Source organism: Mobula hypostoma, chromosome 5 (assembly GCF_963921235.1).
Source record: "Mobula hypostoma chromosome 5, sMobHyp1.1, whole genome shotgun sequence".
Classification (NCBI taxonomy): domain Eukaryota; kingdom Metazoa; phylum Chordata; class Chondrichthyes; order Myliobatiformes; family Myliobatidae; genus Mobula; species Mobula hypostoma.
The window spans coordinates 178,289,116-178,312,164 of NC_086101.1; the positions used below are offsets into that span (position 1 = coordinate 178,289,116).

Genomic DNA, 23,049 nt, shown 5'->3' on the forward strand with positions numbered 1-23,049 from the left:
AGTGAAATGAATGGAAAAATATGCAAGATGATGCAAATGAATCAGCAAAACAGCTTAGCCTGTGTGTGGCCTTGGTGGGGGTGGGGGGGTGTGAGCGTTACGTCAGTCGTCATTATCTCTGCTCCTGCTTAGCCACACACAAATCACCGTTTACACCCTGCAGGGCAGCGTACTGAGCCCTGTCCACATGCACCCCCAAATCACAAGTTGCATATTGGGCAAGGTCAGTCAGCAAGTATGCAGCAGGAGGCTGATTCCATTTGCCTTCTACTGACCCATGCATGTTATAATACTTATAAAAGGTGACATGAAGGCTGCATTTACTGTCAGAAACGACGAAACTGTAGAGAGCAAAGAATGCAGGAAGTCTGCCGCCACGTCACTCTACCACTAAAACTTCCATTACTCTCTAATACTTAGCATATTTTGAAAGGAAGTTCAATTTGCTCTCTTGGTGAGTACGTGCTCTTTATTGCTACATAGAATTTGCATATATAAAAGCACTTTTAAAAAACATTTGCAACAATTAAATTATGTATTTTTTGAAAATACTGCCTAAAAAGCGAGTTTTTATTTTTCCATGTTCGGTATGTTCAATACTGATGTGAGATTATGCTTACTATAATTCTTCAACATTTATTAATTTCTATAGAGCCTACTCACACGATTGTACTGTTGTTACTATTTATTTATAACTGTACAAACACACATACTGTATATGATATTTACATTTTTTTAAAGTTTTCTTTTTTTATATCAGCGTAGCAGCTTGGAGAACAAATTGCCGCTGCTATGTCTGATATATTTTACCTGTCAGATATATTTGAAAATCTGAATTTATTAAACAAACAAATCCAAAACAACTGCATTTCATGCAAAGAGGCTATTACCGTTTTCCTTGGAAAACTCAAACTTTTCAACTGCAATATTGGACATCATGAGTTAATAAAATTTCCTTCGCTGGTCACTTAAAATTGAATTGCAAGATGATAGTCTGATTGTATACGAAAAAACTGCAAAGTGAGATGGAATTTTGGTTCAGAGACCTGCTGAAGATGCAATTTCCAGATTAGGTGGTGGACCCAGTAAGGGTGAATGTGACTGATGTTGACACCACATTGCAAGAATGTCTTACTAAGCTGCAGAGCTCAAGCAAAATTAAAATGCAGCAAGCAAAATTTCTGGATAAGTAGTGATATTCAAAATAAGCTTCCAAGCTCTGAGAGAAAGCAAAATTGTTTCTAGTAGTTTTATTTTAATTTCCCAACTCTTATCTTGTTGAGTGTGGTTTTAGTCAGCCTCTTCACCTGCTGTCAAAAGCTCGTAACCATCTTGATGTTGTGAAAAGAGATGATCTTCGATTATCTTTAACCAAGTTGCAATCAGATATTCAAGAACTCAACAGTTTAGATCAGTCACGAGGATCTCACTAAATACACAAAGGAACAATATTAAGCACTTTTTCATTGCTAGTTGGAAGAATGGTTATAAATAAAATATCCAATTCAGAGCTTTGAAATAGTTTTATTTTTCTTATACACCTGTAGTATTATCTTTACCATATAATAATACCAATGTGTTAAAACATGAGTACTGCTGTATATTAGAATAATTAGTACAGTTGACAAAAAAACTTTAGCAACTATTGGAGGCAATGGAGGGTGGGCTTGACAGAGGTAAATTAAAATCACAAGTGTGCCATAAGCGGAGAAAGGTTGAGAATCAATAATCTAAGGCATTAGATTTGCATTACAGAATCGGAATCAGGTTTAATATCACCTGCATATGTCATGCAATTTGTTGGTTTGTAACAGCAGTACATTGCAATGCATAACAATAAAATTATAAATTACAATGAAAAATACATACATACAAATTTAAATTAAATAAGTAGTTCAAAAAGAGAGGAAAAAAATAGTGAGGTTGTGTTCATGGGTTTATTGTTCATTCAGAAATCTGATGGTGGAGGGGAAGAAGTTGTTCTTGAAATGTTGAGTGTGTGTCTTCAGGGTCCTGTGTCTTCTCCTTGATGGTAGGAAAAACAAGAGGGCTTGTCCTGGGAGCTGGGTGTCCTTCATGCTGAATGCTACCTTTTGAAAATGGAGGCTGCTGACCAATGAAGGAGCTGGCTGAGTTTACAACCTACCACAGCTTTTTCCAATCCTGTGCAGTGGCTCCTCCGTACTAGATGGTAATGCAACCAGTTGGAGTGCTTTCCACAGTACATCTGAGAATGTCTTGGTGATACACCAATTCTCTTCAAACTCCTGATGAAATATAACTGTTTCTGTGACTTCATTGTAATTGCATCAATATGTTGGGCACAGGATAGATCCTCAGAGATGTTGACACCCCGAAACTTAAAACTGCTCGCCTTCCCACTGCTGATTCCTCAATGAGCACTGGTTTGTGTTCCCTCGACTTCCTTTCTGAAGTCCACAATAAATTCCTTACTGACATTGAGTGCAAGGTTGTTGTTGTGACACCACTCAACCAGTGGGACTTACCTCAGTCCTGTACGCCACCTCGACACCATCCAAAATTTTGTCAGCTATAGTTGTGCCATGGGCAAGTTTATAGATGGTGCTTGAGCTGTGCCTAGGGACACTATCGTCTGTGTAGACAGAGTACAGTAGTGGACTAAACATGCATCCTTGAGGTACGCCAGTGTTGATTGTTAGTGAGGAGGAAATTATATTTCCAATCTGCACAGACTGTGGTCTCTTGGAGAGGAAGTCAAGGATCCATTTGCAGATGGTAATTCAGAGGCCCAGGTTTTGGAGCTTGCTGATATTACTATTGAGGGTATTATGATTGTGTTGAACGCTGAGCTGTAGAAAATAATCATCAGCCTGACATAGGTATTACTATTGTCCATGTGATCCAAGAGCCAGTGAGATTGCATTCATCGTAGACCTACTGAGGCAATAGACAAATTTCAGCAGGTCCAGGTCCTTGCTTAGACAGGAATTGATTCTAACTATGACCAATCTTCTCAAAGCACTTCAGCAAAGCAAATGTGAGTGCGACTGGGTGATTGTCGTTGAGGCAGCTCATCCTACTTTTCTTGGTCACAATTTGTTGCCTTTAGAAGCAGATGGGAACCTCCGACTGCAGCAGTGAGAGACTAAAGATATCCTTGAACACTTCTACCAGTTAGTTGGCACAGGTTTTCAATGTCTACCAGATACTCCATCTTGCGAGGGTTCACCCTCTTGAAAGATTTTCTGATATTGGCCTCCAAGACGGAGGTCACAGGGACACCGGATGCTGCAGAGATTTACATAGATGCAGTTTTACTCTCCCTTTTAAAGTGTGCATAAAAGGCATTGAGCTCATCTGGAAGTAAAGTATCACAGCCATTCAAGACGTTAGGTTTTGATTGTAGGAAGTAATAGCCTGCAAACCCTCCCAAGACTGACATGCATCAAATTTCATCTTTAACCTCAATCAGAATTGTTTTTCCACTCGTAAGATAGCTTTTTGTAGCTCATACCTGGATTTCTTGTGTCATTCTGGATCACCAGTCTTGAATGGCACAGATCTAGCTCTCTGCAGACTACAAAACTCCTTGTTCACCCATGGGTTTTCGGTTTGAGTATGTCCGGAATGTTCTGGAAGGCATACGCTCATGGCATGGGTCTTGATGAAATTGATGACAACTGTGGTGCATTCATTCAGACTTAAAGGTGAATCCCTGAATATTTGACAATGCACTGACTCAAAGCAGCACCGTAAATGCTCCTCCACCTCCCTTTGACCTTACCTTCTTGGTCCTCACCACTGATGTTGTGGTCTTCTTGACATGAGCTAAGGCACTAGATTTACAAACATTTGTACATTATGTCCTTCACTCTAAGCATTTTTTCTTCTGACACAGTGGCTGCTGTGTATACTACCTGCTAAATATACTGCAATAACCGGCCCGGGCTATTCCAATAGGACCTCTCAAATCACCTACATCTACAACTAAATATCAATGGGAGTAGATGTTTGAGAACAATATACAGGTTCACTGTCAAGGTACGTTTGACCCTCTTGAGCACCTTTTCACTACACCTTATAGCAAACAACAATTAACTCAAGAGTGTGTTTACCTGTTGCAAGGGAAGACTAGCACTGCACAAGAGCCAGTGACAGCTTCAACAAAACAGACAGCATAGTGACTCCATTATACACGGGTTCAAGGACATGGTGCATTCTATTCATCTGCTTAATCAGTGTATTTAAACTTCTTCCAGTAATGCATCTGTTGGTCTGCAGTTTATCAAGTTTATCTTCCGCTAATGCCCCACCTGCCCCTCATACCCCATCCATTATTTATTTATTTACATAGACACATCCTTTTTCTCTCTCTCCTTTTTCTCCCTCTGTCCCTCTCACTATACCCCTTGCCCATCCTCTGGGCTTCCCCCCCCTCCCCTTTTTCTCTCTCCCTAGGCCCCCTGTCCCATGATCCTCTCATATCCCTTTTGCCAATCAACTGTCCAGCTCTTGGCTCCATCCCTCCCCCTCCTGTCTTCTCCTATCATTTTGGATCTTCCCCTCCCCCTCCCACTTTCAAATCTCTTACTAGCTCTTCTCTCAGTTGGTCCTGACGAAGGATCTCGACCCGAAACGTCGACTGTACCTTTTCCTAGAGATGCTGCCTGGCCTGCTGCGTTCACCAGCAACTTTTATGCATGTTGCTTGAAATTCCAGCATCTGCAGATTTCCTCGTGTTTGCAAGTTTATCAAGGACTCAAGTTTCATCAGCATAAGGTTACACAAACACCATTAGCAAAGCAGTGTGGTACAACACAGGCTCCATTTTGTTACAGATAAAAATGCCATATTGTTACTACAAGTACATTTCAACAGTCCTGACTTAGAAATATTCTGTCCTTCATTCTTGCCATGTCTAAATCTGAAACTCCCTACCCAATGTCTTTCTGGGAATACTTCACCAAAAGAACTGCATTTGTTAACAAATACTGCTCACCACCACATTTGCAGATGCAAATTGAATTCTGGAAAAGGAAAAGATTTTTTAAAATGTAAGCCAAAATTTGTAAACCATTAGTCCTGCACAAAAAGAATCAGTTAACGTTTGCCCAAAAATTCTGCTTCATCTGCTAAGTGTATATAATACTTGCTGGTTTTGCATCTCTGACATTGAAGTCTCCTAGTTTGAATTGTTGTACATTTTGCCAAGTTTTGAATTAAAAAGAAGCACAGTTGCTGTTCTTGAAACTCATGGGACACCTAACACCCTATATTCTTAGCTCAGATAAATAATAAGATGAAGGATTCATTCAAGAAGGTACAATGACACAAGGAGAAATCTAAATCACCTTATTCTGTTGTACAAAAAGTCAGCATAAAAAAATCTAACTAATGGTATTTTACAAAGCCTGCATTGCATATCTGTTTAGCAAAGTTCTGTTTGTCTGTTAAATTATGTTTTTATCGTCTTCAAAAGGTGGTGTCTCAGGAAGGAGGAATTCATCATTAAGGACCCCCATGGTCTGGGACATGCCCTCTTCACATTCCTACCATTCGCTCCGAAGTCCAGCGCTGATGCCACAATGCCACCAGCCGGCCAAATCTGTTTAGGTGAGTTGTATTATTTGTGACTATTGACTTCAGTTTGCTCCATATGTGTTGGACTATCCACGTTGCATTGGTAGCTATTTCCTGGAGGCTTGGTGACATACCAAATCTCTTCAAACACCTAATGAAATATAGCCATTGGTGTGCCTCCTTTGCAATTGCATCAATATGTTGGGCCCAGTATAGTTCTTCAGAGACAGCCAGGAACTTGAAAGTGCTCACCCTTTCCACTTCCAACCCCTCAATGAAGACTTGAGTTTGAAGATTTCCTCTTCCTGAAATCCACAGTCTATTTCCTTGTCTTACTGACATTGAGTGCAAGGTTGTTGTTGAGACTCAACCAGCCAATCAATCTTACTCATGTAGCATGTTCCAGATTCCAAACAATTTTGGCTGAAAACATTCTTCCACATATTCTCGTTTAACCTTGTGCCTTCAGCCTTACCTTTGATCTTATACACCTCAGCCACGGATGCCAGTGGCTAAAACACATTTCCAAAGGCGCAAGAATTGAAAAGGTTTAGAAGGAGATGTGCCAAGTGCAGGCAAATGAAACTTTCTCTCGTAGAAATTTAGATCAGCATGGAAGAGTTGGGCCGAAGGATCTGTTTCTGTGCTGCATAACTCTATGACTTTACTACTTCATTTAAGATTCATAATTGAGTTTTAAGTGATTAGTTATGATTTTATTTTAAATGCTGAATAATCATGAAAGGATTTCAATACTGTATTTACTATTAATTGTTTGTGAATTGTTCCTGAATACCAAGGGCATGCATTGAAGGTGGGAGGTGAGAGGGTAGATTGAAGGGGGATGAGAGGAGTAAGTGCTTTACTCAGAGAGTCGTGGACACCTGGAATGTGCTACCTGGTATGGTGTTTGAGACAAATACATAAGAAAGCTTTAAGAGATGTTTGGATCGGCAAACATGACGGAAGGATGTGGACGTTGTGTGAGTAGGAGGGAATAGTGTTTGAGAGTCTTTGATTTGCTTTTTAGCTTGCTCAGCACGACGGTGTGGGCTGAATGGCCTATTCCTATGCTGTACTTTAACATCAGGGACACTCAGGTGTATTCAAAGTATTTGAAAGGAATGGCAGTCAGTACAGCCTGTGAAATAGTTTAGCAGGCTTTCAAATAATTATTGTGTATCAGCTAGCCACTCAAATTCCAAATGGAAGCATGGTTCCATGCTGATTGGGAATAATGAGGGAGGAGTATCGTGGGAGGGGTGTGGGACAGGTGACAGAGAAGTGGCGGGGTGGAGGGTGGCATGAGTGCCTAAGATACCAGACAAGGTCATTTGATTCAAAACAATTGGTTTATTGATCATTACAGAATGTTTCTCTGGTACTTCCCACTCCCTTCCTCTTTACCCCTCTCCCTGCCGCCTTCCCTCTCTCAGACCACAATAGAGACCCATGTCAGAATCAGGTTTATCAGCACTCACGAGTCATGAAATTTGTTGTTTTTTTTGCAACAGTACAGTGCAATACATAAAACTACTACATTACCGAGCAGAAGTCTAATGCACCCTAACTATATATATAAATGTGCATAAGACTTTTGCACAGTAATGTAGGCTTGCCAGATTTCCTAAGATTATATATATAAACACATGAATTGTAAATGTCATCATGCTACCACATGATACATTACATCTTGGTTAAAGTAAAGAATAAAGTTAGACTCACGTTTTTGGACTCCCGTGTCTCCCTTTGAATTCGTTAAATGTTTTGAATTTACAAAACATGACAGCAAAGGAGAAAATATGCCCCATTGCAGTAATCTCAAATTATTAAAAGAGAATGGCCTATTGTTGTATTAGTTTCAATGAATACAACTTTTAGCAAAATATATGCTGTTCAGCTATTTAGTTCTTTCTCTCTTATATTCGTAACAAGCAATGATGACAGTCAGTATTATTTTACCATTTGATATAAAGGGTGTAGCAATCTCCTTTTGTTTAAAATGTTATCACTGTCCCAAGAACAAAAGAAGTAAAAAGACATTGTCATAAATGCATTTCTAAAGCAGCAGCAGAAGTACGAATCCTCTATGTGATAAGCTGTACTCTAAAGGAAAGTGTAAGAGATCATATTTTGAATATGTAAATGAAGGAAAACTCCCAAAAAGTAAGAAACAAAGGTCTATATGGATAATTGGATAGCAAACACATCATGTTTCTATTCCTTCTTGATAAAAACCTCCAAAATGCTGACTTTCTACTGTAAAAGCATTGCAAAGCAACATTAGGTATAAGGTAACATAAGTAAATCAATAACCCAATGGATACAGTGATAACTAAATTGTGAACTACCAACCAATGAAAAGAAAACAAGTATTCAGATCACAAACACCTCATAAACAATAAGTTACAACTTGGTGCCTCCAAGCAAAGTCATGGAAAATGATTTGACCACGAAACCCTGCGGATCAAACAGTAGTACTGAACAATATGTAATAAAACATAAGTAAATCTTTGACATACTATCTGTGATTAGTTAGACTTCATTCATCACAAAGAAAAATGTTGCGAAACAGCTGAATTTTTAACAGAAGAATAAATACAATTGTGGTTAAATATAGCTATTTCAATGTCGAGCGTTCAGTGCTACTGGCAACGGACCAGCTTGTTTTTTTTATTTATGTATACAGCTCAGGAACTGTCCTTTCTGGACCATTGAGCCTATGCTGCCCAATACACCCAAGTGACCAATTATCCAAGTATCCTGCTGAAGAGTCTCGGCCCAAAACGTTGACTATACACTCTGCCTGGGGCCTGGCCTGCTGAGTTCCTTCAGCATTGAGTGTGTGTGACCAATTATCCTGCTCACCCATAAGTTTTTGGAACATAGGAGGAGACTGAAGCATCCGGAGGAAACACGCACGGTCACAGGGAGAACAAACTCCTTACAGATAGCGGCGGGAATTGAACCTGGATCACTGGCACTGTAATAGTGCTCTGCTAACCACTACACTGCTGTGCCATCCTTTATTTACTTGAATAAGCCAGTACGCCGCATGTAACTTTGAGACCCGCCGGTGGTCCGGGTTGACCATGGACGCTGTGTCTTAGCCGCCAGCATAATATGCAAACCTGTACGCAAGGCAGGGCAGTACAATATGGAGGATCAAGCTGTTGCACATGTACGTGTACATGGACAAGGCTCCCCTTCTCCATGCAGCTGATGAATCCAAAGGAACGGCAGAGACTGATACAGTTTGGCACCAGCGGCATTACAGGAGCTGCCAGTCAGTGTTGAACTCAATGTAGAACTGCCTTAGGGCAACCCAGTTCTGGATTTTCACTTGGTGTTTATTCCTGAAACCTTCCCCATGAATGGGTATAGCCGCAAGTCAGCGGAGGTTTGAGATTAGAGTTTTCCTTCTTCTAGATGAGCTGCCAAACACAGCTGACAATCCCCATCTGTCCGAAGTGACTGGTTTTAAGGCACCAATCACCCGCCTTTGTGTCTTCTCCTGTCAGTGGAAATAGTTCAAACAGGCTTGCTAATCTACATATGAATGCCAGGAGCTAGACTTGGTTGTCAGAGGCTATTTGAGATACATAACCATTGGGAGCATTTAATGGTTATGGGAGCTTATCCCCACAACCATCTGCAGCTATAACAATTTTAAGAAATCAAATGTATCTAAAACTAAGATAACAAAACACTTGGCATTTTTTAATCTGGAGATGAATAACACAACAAATAAAACTTTCAAAACACAACCATTCAAAAAATATTTCCTTAAAAGGTTCCAACAGCAAACTGGTGGTAGGCCAATTCTGCAAGACCAGTCCCAACATGAATTAACACCTGGAAATCCAACATGACTTCATCTTAAAGTTTCAATTCCACTGTGAGCTGTCAAAGCTTCCATGCTGAGCTCCAATTGTATGCATTTGCAATGCACCTTAGGAAATTAAAACCATGAAAAAAGTGTTTTTCTTTTGCTGCACTGATCTATCAATGCCTTAGAGAATATGTTTGCAAAGACAGAACAGCAATCTAAAGAACATATGTCAATTCACACAAGGATACAGTGGTAAATTGATCACAGTAGGATTTTTATTATTTAAACTATCGTGCTGGTTGGCAAAGTACCTCAAAGTTCCAGATACCCGAGTTCAATCCCAAACTTCATTGTGTCTGTGTGGAGCTGCATGATATCCCTGTGTCTATGTGGTTTTATGCCATGTGTCCTCATTTCCTTCCATTATCCAACAATGTGTGGCTCAATAGGTTTAATAGGCATTGTAAATTGCCCCAATCTGGAAGTAGATGATGGTTAATTCGGGAGAATAAATTGGGTTTGGTTTAGATTGGTGACTGAAAGTCAACACAAACTCGATGGGCTGAAGGACCTGATTCTGTGTTAGATTTCTCTATTACTCTAAAAACCTGGGGAGCTCACTAACAAACTTTAAAGCATCAGGTCCACCTCAGCCGGTTAAAATCCTGTCTCGGAGTTAGACAGTAATAGAATCAATATTCTGGCTGACCTCTCAATGAGTGATGCATTGCTTGCCTAAATGAAATATTAAACTGACAACCTCTCAGCTATACGTAAATATTCTACACCTCCATTTACTGAAGAGCAGTAGAGTTCACCAGTGTTCACTAATCAATATTTTACCCACCACATTTGTCAGTCAAAGAGACCAGCACCACACAATGCTTGACAGGAGATGGCATCTAGGCTGGATTATGCCAACACTGTGTTGAAAACATTTATGGCAGAATTGGCATGGCATTTCCCTGGAACAGCCCTCATACTATCAACCCTGAAACACGACACGATCGATATTCTTTTATACGTACTCAGGGTGTGAGGATTTTGCACAAGGCCAGAATTTGTTGGTCAGGATAAATTCATTCCATACCGCTCCTGAGATTGGTTCAGAGCTAAACATATTACCAGTCCATCACGGGTAAAGCTCTCCCCATCATTAAGCTCATCTACATGGAGCACTATCTCAGGAAATCAGCATTGAATAACAAAGATACCCACCAGCCAGGCCATGCTCTCTGGTGACATATATATGTATTTGATAATAAATAAAGTTACTTTAGTTCATTATCCCTTATCTCATACATTGTTATTTTGTACAAAAGCATTTTATTTGGCACCGTTTAGATTACTCTCTCAAATTCCAAATGCACTACACCGAATGCTATCTTTTAATCTGCATTTAATGTTACATACTTAAAGAATACAAGTTTTTCAACCACAATTTCTCTTACATAAGTCCATGTTCAAAAGTTCAAAATTTAAAGTAAGTTTGTTATCAAAATATATGTTGTTGCGTGAATGAAGTCACCAGAGAAAATTACTGGTATAGATACAAAGCAGCTTCTTCATTCGACAAAACAAGGTACAGCAGGCATCGTATGGAGATGCTTTCGGTCAAAAGGTTTCTCTGGCCCAACATGGGACTTGATATTTTACGTGTCAAACATCAAAGGACAATTCCATATTTACAATGTATGGGCGATGCTTTCTTTGTAACTACATACAACCTTCGCACCTCCTGATTCGCATCCACAACACAGACATCCAAATCAGCATTGTCTGGGCTGAGACTCACTGCCTTTAGGAACCCATTTTTCAGAGTGTGGTAAACCATGTATATATGTTGTAACTCGGTTACCTGTCTGGACACACCCCTCTGCTGACTGCCCTTGTGGCTCCTCCCACAGAGTCCTGTATAAAGGTGTTCGCCTTGCCCCTCCCCCTCAGTCCGGGGGCAGACACTCACTGTGGAGGTCGTATTGTACAGCGAATAGAAGCCTTTCAGTATTTTACCAAACCTCAGTCTTTTGGAGTAATTGAAGGTGCTTCACAGAGTTGCACTCCAAATGAAATCCACGATATATATTCAGATGTGAAGACTGGTAGCCAAAGACAATTGCTAAATGTTTATGTCCTAAACCCAGAAATCACTATAACAATATGTATACCTTATACAATCTTAAGATTCATTTTCTTGAAGGCACCCACAGGAAAATGAAGAAATACAATAGCGTGCACAAAAAATCAAAGACTGACTAATATCCAATGTGCAAAAGAGGACAAATAGTGCAGAAAAATAAACAAATGATATTGAGAGCACGAACTGCAGAGACCCGAAGTTGTGTCCACAGGCAGTTCAGTGCTGAGTCGAGTGAAGCCAGGCCAGTAGCTCGATATCTGTAGGACAATAACTGTTCCTGAACCTGGTGGCATGGGACTCAAAGCTCCTGTATTCCCACTCGATGGTAGTAACGAGAAAAGAGAGACACAGTTCAAATGCAAGTGGATGGGATGGACTCAGGTGTAGTATCTTGACTGGCACACAGTAATGACTCTGAAGGCCGATTCATTTTCCACTCTCAGACCTTGTTACTTTAATCTGGCTTGAAGTCCACCTGGCCTCTGTCTTCTGGTGATGGCTGAACTTTGCCCACTTCACCCACCATGCCTACATTCCTGACAGTCAAGTTTGGCGAATCATTTAGGAGATCATAAAATTACTAGTTCATTTAGAAAGTTCAAAGGTACATTTCTTAAGGGAAGGTACAGGCTACGGATTGCAGCTACTGTAGTTCAGCAGAGACATACCCAGCATTAAGTAGTTTTGTGAACTGACTGCAAAATATCGCCCTGCAGCACCAGCACCATCTTCTCCTGATGCTGACCCCTCTTAAGTTCCTAAATGTCCTTCTGCAATCTCTTTAAAGAGTGGATTCCAGCATTTTCCCAATGACAAGCATTAGTTCAATCAGCCTACAGTCTCTGATTTCTGTCTCTCCTGAATAGTGGTGTAATACTTGTGGATTCCCAATTTTCTAGAATTTATTTGGAATCCATGGAAATTCCATAAAGGTCAAATAATGCATGCAATAATTATGTAGCCATTTCTACAGGAAGTTGGCCAATTTGTCCATTGACTTTATCCCCATCAGTTTTCCCAGTACCTTTTCATCGAAGTATGCACATTGGAGTCCATAACGCAAAGCCTGAGCCTTATGGCTGAGTGACACTCCATAATTATTCCACTACTTTAATAATAGTAGATATCATTTGGCTCACCTTTCAACCATAAGATCACACCTCAATGCGATCGGTATGACAATTCATGATAAGTCTGTAAAATATCTTCTGGCATACTTACAATCAGCAAATGTGGCAGCTCTTAGACACGGACATGTATTTCAGTCTTAGGCTTTGTTTCCTAGTACTCAGTCTGTATTTAATTTCAACCTTTTCTCTAAACGCTTTAAAGTTCACATCGGTTTCTGTCAAAGATAACACAATGGAGTTTAAAATTAAAACCATCTGCACTGGAAATCTGAAAAAAAAACTATAGAATCCTGAAATTGCTTTGTGTGCAAGAACTAGAACTTGAAAGATCCAGACAGGGTTTGGTAAAATGTTAGCACTTTTTCACTCTTTGACTAAGCAAGGGAATCTGCACAAACTCCATTAAGATGTTTTGCCTGGAATTTAGACCCATTTTCATCTGGATAAATATCATATGAAAACTATTTTTCCCAATAATCTTAACAATATTCACGTCTGGGTCAAATAACACCCATTAGAAAATTGGGCTGGGCACTTCCATGTGTGAAGTATCTCAGTGAGGCTGATGTTTTGTGTGGTATCAAGTTCTTAGTTAATTGTGAATTGCGTGGGACATATTTCTGTCTAGGATGACCCTTGTGCTCTTGCTGTTCATTCATGTATGATTTGGAATAAAATGGGAAATAAAAGATCTGCCTGGTTGCATTGATTTTTGCTCATGGCATCTACCAGGTTCAGTCTCCATTTGTCTCCATTGTGGAGAGGTGACCAGAAGGGCTCACTCCGTTGATCAGTTCTAAACATCATGCTGCAATCACTGGACAACTTGTTGCAATGGATTCACGAACAACTTGATTTCAAAGTGGCGAGGATAAATTGAATTGAATTTGACTTTATTTCTTACATCCTTCATATACATGTGGAGTAAAAATCTTTACATTACATCTCCATCGAAATGTGCAATGTACAATTTAGAGTAATTTATAATAAATAGTATGTACAACAGGATGGTCAATATAACATAGAAATACAGTCAGCATATTAATCAGTCTGATGGCCTGGTGGAAGAAGCTGTCCCGGAGCCTGTTGGTCCTGGCTTTTATGCTGCGGTACCATTTCCCGGATGGGAGCAGCTGGAATAGATTGAGGTTGGGGTGACTCAGGTCCCCAGTGATCCTTCAGCATCGGGTGAATACGGATGGGGCAGCGATGGCTCCTAACGGAGACGGTCAGCAGCTGGATCAGCGTGTTTGTTCCCGGATTGGCAGCAGTAGGAGCTGGGTCAGCAATCACGCTTTACAGAAGGGCTGAGTTCGTGCAGCTGCTCTCCTCATATGCACAGTAAAAGACATTTCCCATATTCTGAGATTTATGTTATTATCGGACTGTACTTTATATTAGTTTCCTTCAGTTTTTCAGTGTGATCTTTCTTGTAGATGATTGGCGGGTGGGTGATCTGTTAATTTTGTGTGTGGGTGTTGGGGGTTTGGTGCTACTGTCTCTGTACTATTCTGTCAGTGAGGGGGTCAGAGATTGCAACGTGCAGAGCATCAGTGATTGTTATTGTGGCTGTTTTTTGCTGTGCGGTAGGGAGGATTTGGGGGTCTGTGAGTTTTGTTCCTTTTCTTTTTTGTGCTGGGGAGTAGCAGGGAGTTGATGTCTTTCCTTTCATCAACACCCATGGTTTTACTGTATTTAATGGCTATCTGGAGTAGACAAATATCAGAGTTGTATTGAACATGCATACTTTGACAATAAAATGACAGTCAAAGTCGTTTAGATCACATTCCTTCCCCATTCTGATGTTTGGTCTGAACGACAGGTGAACTTCCCAACGATGTCTGCATGCTTTTACGCATTGCGCTGCTGCCACATGACTGGCTAATTAGATATTTGCGTTAAGGAGCAGGAGTACAAGACACTGAGTGTATCTGTGGGAGATGGGGGCCAGACACACAGGGCAACAAGTTGGAGAAGTAGGCATGTGACATGCTGGCCTTTATAAGTCCAGGCATAGAGTGTAAAAGTTGGTTCATTATGTTGCAAATTTACAAAGCATTAGCTAGACTGCACTTGGAATATTGTGAATTGTTCTGGTCACCACGTTCTAGGGAAGATGTGCCTGCACTAGAGTTAGGGGAGAGAAGATTCACAAGGATGTTGCCTGGATTGGAGTACTTTGTTCTGGGGAAAGATTAGATAGGCTGTTTTTGTTTTCACTGGAGCAAAGGAGATTCAGGGGTTTTCTACAGTCAGAATTTTTATTTCTCGTGGTAGGGGCATCAAAAACAGGAAGGATTAGTTTTAAGAGAAGGGGAAGGAGTTCTAAAGAGGAATTTGTGGGATAAGATTCTTACACAGAGAGTGGTTGATATCTGGAGCTCACTGCCAGAGGAGCTGGTGCAATCAGACACAGTCACAACACTCAGAAGACACCTAGGCACCATTGAAATAAGCAATGCAGTGTGCTGAGCTGTAAAACTCAAAGGCTCTAGGAGTCTATGTCTACTCAATAAAATACATTAAAAATCAAGCTGTATTCACTTTAATGTACTCTCTATTACTTTAACATATTAGGGGGAAGTACAAATTATAGGTCCAGATATTCTAATATATAGTGTGAACATTTTATGCGCAGGAGAATTTTAAACGAGTGATGTTCAGCCACAAGTAGGATTTCACAATCCATGTCTCTACGTCAGTTAAGTGGAAAAAAACTCACCAGGAGCAACACACACAAAATACTGTAGGAACTCAGCAGGTCAGGCAGCATAAGTAGTTGATTTGGTTCAAGGCCCTTGGGGGTTTATTCCACTCTATACAGTATTGTGCAAAAGTCTTAGGCACCCTAGATTGTTTATACAGTTTCAGATGGTATGGCCTCCGCAGAGCCCTGATCTCAACATCATTGATGCTGTCTGGGATTACCTGGAGAGACAGAAGCAGGCAAGACAGCCAAAGTCTGCAGAAAAACTGTGACAAGTTCTCCAAGAGGCTTGGAACAACCTACTAGCCAATTTTCTTATAAAACTCCATGACAGTGTACCTAAGAGAAAAGATGCATTTTTAAAGGCAAAGTGGGTTCACACCAAATAATGATTTGAATTAGTTTTTTCACTGTTTACTGTTCTTTATAGCAATTTTTTTCATTTGATTATTTTTGAAAGCATCTTCACTTTACAGAATTTTTTTACATGTGATGGGAGTTGATGAAACATCGGGAGAATGAGGTTAATATAGGATTAGTGTTAATGGATGCTTGATGGTCAGCACAGAACTGGTGGGCCAACATAACTTTAAACAATGACAGAATTTACATATTTGATTAGAGAGCATAAGGTAAAGGAACCCTTAGGGGCCAATGATCATAATATGATAGAATTCACCCTACAGTTTGAGAGGGAGATGATAAAGTCAGATGCATTACAATGGAGCAAAGGCATAAGAGAGGAGGGATGACAGCAGACCTACAATGGCTGGAGTTCCTGTGAGCAACTCAGAAGGCACAGGATAGATACATTCCGAAAAATGAAAAAGAATTCTAAAGGGAGTATGTGGCAACTGCAGGTGACGAGGGAAGTAAAAGACAGCATAAAAATAAAGGACGGTATATAGTATAGCAAAAATTAGTAGGAAGTTAAAGGATTGGGAAGCTTTGAAAAATTAACAGAAAGAAACTAAAAAAGCCATGAAGAGAGAAAAGATGAAATATGATGGCAAGCTAGCCAATAATATAAAAGAGAATTTAAAACAAGTTTTTTTTTATCTATTATGAGTAAAAGAAAGGTGTGGGTGGATATTGGACCACTGGAAAATTACACTGGAGAGATATTAATGGGGGGAACAAAGAAATGGTGGAGGAACTTAATCAGTATTTTGCATCACGAACAAGAGAAAATCTGCAGATGCTGGACATCCGAGCAACATGCACAAAATGCTGGAGGAACACAGCAGGTCAGGCAGCAACTATGGATAATAGCACAGTCAACGTTTTGGGCCGAAACCCTTCAGCAGGATTGGCGAAGAAAAAAAGAAGATTAGATTTAAAAGGTGCAGGTTGGGGAGAGAGAAGCACCAGGTGATAGGTGAAATGGGGGAGGGATGGAGCAAAGAGCTAGGAAGTTGATTTGTGAAAGAGACAGAAGGCCATGGAAGAAAGTAAACAGGTGGGGGGGGGGAGGAGCACCAGGCGGACACGGTGGACAGGCAAGAAGATAACAAGAAAGAGGGAAAAGGGTGTGGAATATGGTAAAGGGAGGGAGGCATTACTCCTTGCCCACCCATCACCTTCCTTTGGTGCTCCTCATCCACTTTTTTCCTTTCTTCCCAGCTCTTTGCTTCATCCCTCCCCCTCCAATTTTCTCTCACATCTCCCCCCACCTTTCAAATCTACTCCGCAGCTTTTTCTCTCCAGCCCTGCCGAAGGATTTGGGCTCAAAATGTCAACTGTGCTTTTCTCCATAGAAGCTGCCTGGCCTGCTGAGTTCCTCCAGCATTCTGTGTGTGTTATAAGTATTTTGCATCAGTCTTCACAATGGAAGACACGAGCAGTATTCTAGAAATTCGAGAGTGTCATGAGGCAGAAGTGAGTGTTGTTACTTTTACTAAGGAAAGGATGCTTGGGAAGATGAAATGTCTGAAGGTGGATAAATCAACTGGACAAGATAGACTACACCCAATGGTTCTGAAAGAGGTAGCTGTGGAGATTGTGGAAGCATTAGAAGTGATCTTTCAAAAATCAATAGTTTCTGGAAGGGTTCCAAAGGGCTAGAAAGTTGCAAATGTCACTGCACTCTTCAGGAATGAAGGGAATCTTGTCAATAAATACACTCAAAAACTTCTATAGATGTACCATGGAGAGCATTCTGACAGGCTGCATCACTGTCCGGTATGGAGGGGCTACTGCACAGGACCGAAAGAAGCTGAAGAAAGTTGTAAATCTAGTCAGCTCCATCTTGGGCACTAGCCTACAAAGTACTCAGGGCACCTCTAGAGAGCGGTGCCTCAGAAAGGCAGCATCCATTATTAAGGACCTCCAGCACCCAGGGCGTGCCCTTTTCTCACTGTTACCATCAGGTAGGAGATACAGAAGCCTGAAGGCACACACTCAGCGATTCAGGAACAGCTTCTTCCCCTCTGCCATCCAATTCCTAAATGGACATTGAAGCTTTGGACACTACCTCACTTTCTTAATATACAGTATTTTTGTTTTTGCACATTTTAAATTTTTTTTTCAATATATGTAATTGATTTACTTGTTTATTTATTATTATGTTTTATTTTATTTATTATTATTATTAATTTTTTCTCTTTCTGCTAGATTATATATTGCATTGAACTGCTGCTACTAAATTAACAAATTTCACATCACATGCCCGTGATAATAAACCTGATTCTGATTCTGAAGTAGAAGAAAGGAAATTATAGGCCATTTAGCATGATTTCAGTGGTTGGGAAGATGTTGGAGTCCATTATTAGGAATGAGGATTCAGGGTATTTGGAAGCACATAATAATAAAGACCAAATTCAGCATGGTTTCTGTAAGGGGAAATCTTAACTGACAGATATGTTGGAATTCTTTGGGGAAATTACAGGCAAGATAGCCAAAGGAGAGTCAATGGATGTTGCTTATTTAGATTTTCAGCAGGTATTTGACACGGTGCCACACATGGGTCTACTTAACCAGACCCTATGGTATTACAGGAAAGTTACTGGCATGGATGGAAGATTGGATGACTGGCAGGATGCAATGAATGAGAATATATAGAGCCATTTCTGGTTGGCTGCCAGTGATAAGTGGAGTTCCATAAAGGTCAGTTTTGGAATCTCTTCCTTTCACATTATATGTAAATGATCCAGATGACAGAATTGATGGGTTTGTGGACGATACAAAGATAGGTGGAGGAGCAAATAGTGCTGTGAAAGCAGGGAGTGGCAGGTGGACTTAGACAGATTAAAAGAAAGGGCAAAAAAGTGGCAGATGGAATATAGTGCGTGATCATGCACTTTGGTAGAAGGAATACAAGCATAGACCGTTTTCTAAAGAGGGAGAAAATTCAAAAATCGGAAGTGCAAAGGAAGCCTTTGTGCAGGATTTGCTTTAGGTTAACTTGCAGGCTGAGTTGATGGTGAGAAAGGCAACCACAATGTTACAATTTATTTTGAAAGGACTAGAACATAAGACAAAGGATATAGTTCTGAGGTATTAATAAGGCAATGGTCAGACCACACTTGGAGTATTGTGAACAATTTTGGGCCCCTTATCTGAGAAAAAATGTGCTTGCATTGGAGAGGGCCCAGAGGAGGTTCATGATAATGATTCCTGGAGTGAAAGGGTTGGCATATGAGGAGTGCCTGATGGTTCTGTGCCTGTACTCATTGGAGTTTAGAAGAATGAAGGGGTATCTCATTAAAACCTATTGAATATTGAAATATCTGGATGGAGTGGAAGTAGGGAGGATGTTTCCGATTGTGGGTGAGTCTTGGACCAGGTGGTACAGCTTCAGACTAAAGGGATGTCCATTTAGAACAGAGATGAGGAGGAATTTCCTTAGCCAGTTAATCTGTGGAATTTGTTGCTATAGGCGGCTGTGGATGCCAAGTCATTGAGTATATGTAAAGTTGGAGTTGATAGGGTCTTGATTAGTCAGGGTGACAAAAGGTTACAAGGAGAAGCAGAAGAATGGGGTTGAGAGTGATAATAAATCAGCCATGATGGAATGGTGCAGATGACTCAATGGGCCGAATGGACTAGTTCTACTCCTATGTCTTATGGACTTACTGTACATCAACCATGATATCAAACAACAGTAGATCAAGCTCAAGAAGTCAAGTGGCTTACTCTTGCTTCAACGTCCTTGAGTAGAAAATTTGGACTAATGTTCTATTCATGAATATTTTAAACTTAGATCAAATATATCCCTAAAATTAACATCTGCAAGGGGTTAAGAGAGCAGGTTATGAAAGTGATAGATGCAAAGTACACACTGATTTTTATGATGTGTCAATCAAGTTAAATTGTGTTTGTTGTCTTTTGCACATCTTGCTCAATGATAAACACATCAATTAGTTACTTCAAAGTTCAAAGTAAATATAATTTTCAAAGTGCATATATGTCACCACATACACCAAGATTCATTTTCCTGTGGGCATACTCAGCAAATCTATAGAATAATATCGATAACAGGATCAAAGGAAGTTCAACCAGAGTGCAGAAGGCAACAAACTGTGCAAATTCTAATATAAATAAATAGCAATAGATATGAAGAACATGAGATAATGAAGCAAAGAGTCCTTGAAAGTGAGATCATCGGCTGTGGGAATATTTCAATGATGGGGCAAGTAAAGTTGAGTCAGTTACACCTTTTATTCAAGAGCCTGATGGTTGAGGGGTCGTAACTATTCCTGAACCTGGTGGAAGCAGTCCTGAGGCTCTTAGGTAGCAGTGACAAGACAGCATTTCAGTTATAGGCTGTATATTTTTAAAAAGTTCTGCAGTGGGGAAAATGTTGAGAGTGCTTGAAGTGTTTTGATTTGGCTTTAGGTAATAACAATTAAGGAAATGCATTTTGGATCACAACAAATCTATCAGAACAAAGGGCAACTCTCTGAATTGATGAAAAATGATACTGGACCTGCAGAGCTGGTAACAGGGACTAAAAGAGAATAATGAGTTCAACAGAAAAAAATGTGTGGGAAATAACTACAAATGGCAACTGGTCTCACAATATTGAGAACCGTTGACCAAATTTTTGCTCTCCAAGGTTCTACATTGACAACCTCATGCCATTCGACAACATATTCTTTTTCACACATTTGCAGTATCATGCAAAAGTTTTAGACACGTAAAAAAATTCTGTAAAGCAAAGATGTTTTCAAAAATAATGAAAGGAAAAACCTATAAATCACGAAAAATACTATGAAGGGCTGTAAATAGCATAAAAACTAAAACAAATTAATATTTGTTGTGACAACCCTTTGCCTTTCAAATGGCATCAGTTCTCTTAGGTACATGAAGTTTTAAAAGAATATCAGCTGGTAGGTTGTTCCAAACATCTTAGAGAACTTGCCCCTGTTCTTCTGCAGACTTTGGCTGTCTCGCTTGCTTCTGCCTCTCCGCGTAATCCCAGACAGTCTTGACGATGCTGAGATCAAGACTCTGAGAGGCCTTACCATCTGAAACCATATAAAAAATCCAGGGTGCCTAAGATTTTTGCACAGCACTGTAAGTTTAAAATAAAAGTCAAGAAGTCTTGCATTTACATTGCACTGAATCACAACCTCAAGTCCAAACAATTTACGAGCAACATCAATGCATAAAGAACTGTTCCAGGTGAAAGACCCTTCATCAATTCTTTGACCTGAAATAATTCTGTTTCTCTAAAATAATTCTATTTCTCTTTGTACTAAACCTGTTGTGTTTCCAAAATTTTCAGTTTTGTATTCAGATTTCAGCATCTGAAATTCTTTGACTTCTTTTTGAAGTGTAGTGACCAGAACTTGCCATGAAGGATAAGCTTACTTGAAAACAGGTAGCTGATTGTGCAGTCAGATGGTGCAGGCCTGGGTCAGTGCCATTTTTAAAAAATTATTCAAGGCATGTGAATTTCACACTCTAGACCTGTAGTTAATTACCTATCCCAAGCTGCCATTGTGCCTCTGGGAGGATGGCAATGAAGCCCAAAGGTCGATTAGAAGTCCCAAAGTCAAAGCCCGATGGCTGAAACCTGGAGACTTCAAGGCCTGTCCTGCAGTTGGAGGTGTGTATGTGTGTGTGTGTGTGTATACAATCTGAATATGAAATCTGCACAGTCTTCTTGAACCACTGCAGTCCTTGAGGTGTAGGCACACCAGACGAGTCCCAGGATTTTGACCCTCTGATGGCAAAGGAATGGCAATACACTCAGGGCTCATGTATCTAATGATGTGACCACTGAGTTTATGTTTGTGGTCTTCTGTTGATATAGTCCATCCACTTCAAGGTTCGACATGATGTGCATTCAGAGATGCTTTACTGCACACCACTGTTGTAATATGAGGTTATTAGAGTTACTGTGGCCTTCCCGTCAGCTTCAATCAGTCTGGCCATTCTCCCCTGCCCTCTTGCATTAACAAGGCATTTTCACCCACAGAACTGCCACTCCGTGGATTTTTTTTTCACACTATTCTCTATAAACTCTAGAAACCTAGATAGAGTGAATGTGAAGAAAATGTTTCCTATCATAGGGGAGTCTGGAACCAGAATTGAGGAGGAATTTCTTTAACAGAGGTTGGTGAATCTGTGGAATTCATTGCCTGTGGAGGACAAGTCGCTTGGTACATTTAAAGTGGACGTTCATAAATTATTGATTTGTAAGGGCATCAAAGGTTATGGGAGAAGGCAGGAGAATGGGGTTGAGAGGGATAATAAATTGGCCATGATAAAGTGGCAGAACAGACTAGATGGGCTGAAAAGCCTAATTCTACTCCTATGTCTTATGGTCTTATGGTCTTATGATGTGATATCATCTACCTGCTGAACCGTGTCTACGCCCACCTGGACAAGCCAGCGAGCACTGTGAGGGTCATGTTTTTTGACTTCTCCAGTGCATTCAACACCATCCGCCCTGCTCTGCTGGGGGAAGCTGACAGCGATACAGGTGGATGCTTCCCTGGTATCATGGATTCTTGATTACCTGACTGGCAGACAACAGTACGTGTGCTTGCAACACTGTGTGTCCGACAGAGTGATCAGCAGCACTGGGGCTCCACAGGGGACTGTCTTGTCTCCCTTTCTCTTCACCATTTACACCTCGGACTTCAACTACTGCACAGAGTCTTGTCATCTTCAGAAGTTTTCTGATGACTCTGCCATAGTTGGACGCATCAGCAAGGGAGATGAGGTTGAGTACAGGGCTACGGTGGGAAACTTTGTCACATGGTGTGAGCAGAATTATCTGCAGCTTAATGTGAAAAAGACTAAGGAGCTGGTGGTAGACCTGAGGAGAGCTAAGGTACCGGTGACCCCTGTTTCCATCCAGGGGGTCAGTGTGGACATGGTGGAGGATTACAAATACCTGGGGATACGAATTGACAATAAACTGGACTGGTCAAAGAATACTGAGGCTGTCTACAAGAAGGGTCAGAGCCGTCTCTATTTCCTGAGGAGACTGAGGTCCTTTAACATCCGCCGGACGATGCTGAGGATGTTCTATGAGTCTGTGGTGGCCAGTGCGATCATGTTTGCTGTTGCGTGCTGGGGCAGCAGGCTGAGGGTAGCAGACACCAACAGAATCAACAAACTCATTCGTAAGGCCAGTGATGTTGTGGGGATGGAACTGGACTCTCTGACGGTGGTGTCTGAAAAAAGGATGCTGTCTAAGTTGCATGCCACCTTGGTCAAAGTC

The 23,049-nt window shown here is 40.6% G+C and overlaps 1 long non-coding RNA gene across 1 annotated transcript in view; it reads left to right on the top strand.

Annotated features, from left to right (window-relative positions):
- The first annotated feature begins 362 nt into the window (after positions 1-362).
- The window catches only part of LOC134346359 (uncharacterized), a 39,961-nt gene continuing 17,274 nt past the window's right edge, over positions 363-23,049 (top strand). Inside the window, exons 1-2 of the long non-coding RNA XR_010017918.1 lie at positions 363-454; positions 5,462-5,595. This is a non-coding gene — a long non-coding RNA (uncharacterized LOC134346359). The remainder of the gene's footprint in view (positions 455-5,461; positions 5,596-23,049) is intronic.